This window comes from Zea mays, chromosome 1 (assembly GCF_902167145.1).
Source record: "Zea mays cultivar B73 chromosome 1, Zm-B73-REFERENCE-NAM-5.0, whole genome shotgun sequence".
Lineage (NCBI taxonomy): Eukaryota > Viridiplantae > Streptophyta > Magnoliopsida > Poales > Poaceae > Zea > Zea mays.
The window spans coordinates 170,937,638-170,941,267 of NC_050096.1; positions in this window are offsets into that span (position 1 = coordinate 170,937,638).

Consider the following 3,630-nt stretch of genomic DNA (forward strand, 5'->3'; position numbering starts at 1 on the left):
CCAAGTACAACGGCAGCACCGACCCGGCGCAATACATAATGAGTTATCAGGTCGCCGTCGCATCCGCCGGAGGGGACGACGCCACAATGGCGAAGTCTTTCATCATCGCCCTAGAGGGCCCAGCTCTCACCTGGTTCACCAGATTGCCCCCGTTGTCCATTGATTCCTGGAGAAGTCTCAGGGACAAGTTCCTGCTCAACTTCCAAGGGTACCGCCCAGACACCGACGCCTTGGCCGAGCTCTCGCTTTGCAAGCAGCTGGAAAAGGAGACTCTGCGGGAGTATTACCGCAAATTTTTAACACTCAAGTCACAACTGCCTTCCGTTGATGATCAGATAGCCATCCACTACGCCATCAGTGGCCTTCGTGCCGGCGTCCTCTACAGCCACTGTATCAGAGACCCGCCCAAAAACCTCCAGGAGCTATATCAGCTCTTTGAAAAATATGCCAAATCCGAAGAGCTCCACCAGCGCAAGGTTGAGTCACAGCGGAAACCCAAAGATGCCCCACAGTCCAGCCGCACGTGGACGAGAACTCCGCAGCCAGACTCCGGTCGAGACGGCCGCAGTCAGCAGCAAGTGCACAACATCGCCAACCAGCATCCCGCTGTTGACCCCCCTCGTCGCCAGGAATATCCCCCCCCAGGGCCGCGGAAATGGAACTCGCGGTAGGGGCCGAGGGCGGGCGCAACCGCCGCGTCGATTCTACTGCCTCTTCCATGGCGAAGATTGCGCCCACCAAACCAAAGACTGCCCCGAAACGAAGGCTACCAGAGACAGAATGGCACGGGCGCAGCCAGCCGACAACCCCAGAATTGTCGCGCACAACTACCAGCAACCCCCTCCACCATATATCCATGCTCCCGCCCCGCATCCACCACACCACACTTACCAACACCATCAGGAAGTACAAATCGTACCTCCTCCACCCCCACCACCACACCAGCAACACCAAAACATCCCCCATGCTCCAAAGCAGGAAGACTTCGCCGACCAACCATATCGCGGAGTCATCCACATGATAACTGGGGGGGTCCAGCACAGACTTCGACACCAAGCGGCCGAAGCGGGACCACTACCGTAGCATCAATCATGTCGCCGTCGCTGGCCCAGTCGTGCAGACAAAGTGGTCCCACATACCGCTAACCTTCAACGCACGAGACGTCGACCTGCGCAGCGCCCCCCACTGCGATGCCATGGTTATCAATTGCAGCGTGGCAGGCTGGGACCTGCACAAAGTCCTAGTTGACAACGGCAGTCAGGCGGACATCATCTTCCTTCACGCCTTCGATCGCATGGGCATAAGCCACAGCCTGCTTAAGCCTTCGGACAACCCGTTGTATGGCTTCGGCGGCAAGGGCACCTTCCCCGTCGGCAAAATAGAGCTGCCTCTCTCCTTCGGTGTAGCACCCAATGCCCGAAGTGAGCAAATAACCTTTGATATCGTGGACATGGTATATCCTTACAATGCCATCATGGGCCGAGGCTCCATCAATAAGTTCGAAGCAGCCATTCACGGACTGTACCTATGTATGAAGATACCAGGTCTGTTAGGCGTCATCACAGTCTTCGGCAATCAACAGACTGCGTGCAACATAGAGCGGGACTTCGTGCCCGGTCAACGAAACGTGCACTGCCTCACGGCCCAGCGCGAGGTCCCCACGCCCGCCAGCCCAACTAACAAGCAGCACGACAAAGCACAGCTGCAGAGCAACGACGGGACCAAGACTGTCCCCCTCGACCAGGCCACGCCCAGGCAGACAGTCCTCATAAGCGAAGACCTTACTTCGCATGAAGAAGAGAAGCTCCTCTGCTGCCTATCCAAGAACAAAGATGTCTTCGCCTGGTCGGCCCTCGATCTGGTCGGGGTTAGCCGTTCAGTAATTGAGCACAGTCTGGGAATCGACCCTTCGGTAAGGCCGAAAAAACAGCGGCTTCGCAAGATGTCCGACGAGAAAACGGAGGCCGCTAAGGCAGAAGTGCACCGCCTCCTGGAAGCCAAATTCATCGAGCCGGTGGCTTACCCCACATGGCTCTCCAATGTCGTGATGGTGCAGAAAAAAAGCGGGAAGTGGCGAATGTGCATCGACTTCACCAGTCTCAATAAAGCCTGCCCGAAGGACAATTTCTCGTTGCCGCGGATCGACAAAATAGTCGATAGCGCGGCCGGATGCGAAGTCATGTCCCTCCTCGACTGCTTCTCCGGTTACCACCAGATATACATGAAGGAAGAAGACAAGGCTAGCACCAGCTTTATAACACCCTTCGGCACATATTGCTTCATCAGAATGCCGGAGGGACTCAAGAACGTTGGGTCCACCTTTTCCTCTCCCCTTCCTCAAGACACTCCGTGGTGCAAAGGACTTTGCCTGGGGACCAGAGCAGGCGGCGGCCTTCGCCTCATTAAAACAGTACCTGACAGAGTTGGCTGTCCTTACCAGCCCCGACCCCTCGCTCCCCTTGCTGCTCTATGTCGCGGCTTCGCCACATGCGGTCAGCGCGACACTAGTGCAGGAGCAGACTGTCGAGGGCGCGGTTCGGCAGTGCCCCGTGTACTATGTCTCCGAAGTGCTGTCACCGTCCAAGTGCAACATGACAGAGCTGGAGAAGATTGCCTACGCAGTCGTCATGTCTTCACGCAAACTACGCCATTACTTCGAAGCATTCAAGGTCCGAGTCACCTCAAACAGGGGACTCAGCAAATTATTCAGAAACCCGGAGGCATCGGTGAGGATTGCCAAGTGGGCGGCCGAACTCTCCGGCTACCACATCTGCTTCGAGCCCAGGACAACAATCAAGTCTCAAGTCCTGGCAGACTTCGTCGTCGACTGGACTGGGCCAACAACACAGCCAGACCCGCTCGCAGAGAAGATTTGGACGATCCATTGCGACGGCGCATGGTGCCATGCGGGGGCAGGCGTCGCTGCAGTCATCACCTCACCAGTCGGGGTCAAGCACAAATATGCAGCACGCCTCAACTTCAATCTGGAATCCGACAGATGCACAAATAATATAGCAGAATACGAAGCAGTCATCCTCGGCCTCCGCAAGCTAAGGGCCCTCGGAGTCACCACCTGCATCATCAAAACAGACTCCAAGGTAGTTGCCGGCCAAGTCGAAAAAGACTATGCAGCAAAGGACCCCGCGCTCATGCAGTACCTCGCGGCCATCCGAAGTCTCGAGAAGCAATTCAAGGGGTTCACCTTGCAGCATGTGGATCGAGCCAAGAATGAAGAGGCCGACGCATTGGCCAAGGCTGCCGCCAGGGGCGAATCTCTGCCCTCCGACGTGTTCTTTCATGTCATCGGCACGCCAGCCGTCCGGAGCCCCGAAGGGCTCCAAATAACCAATGACAGCGAGGGCCACCGCATAGTCAACCTTATCATGACCGAAGACTGGCGGGCACCAATAACCCTGTTCCTACAGGGGTACTATCATCCAACCGACGTCAGCGAGGCCAAGCGCCTCAGACATCGAAGCCGGGACTTCGCAATGATTGAAGGCCAACTCTACAAGAAAGGGGTCAGTCAGCCAATGCTTAAGTGCGTCACCGAAACCGAAGGCATGCAAATCCTACGTGAAGTCCACAGTGGCACGTGCGGCTCACACGCAGGGCCAAGGGCCCTAGCTG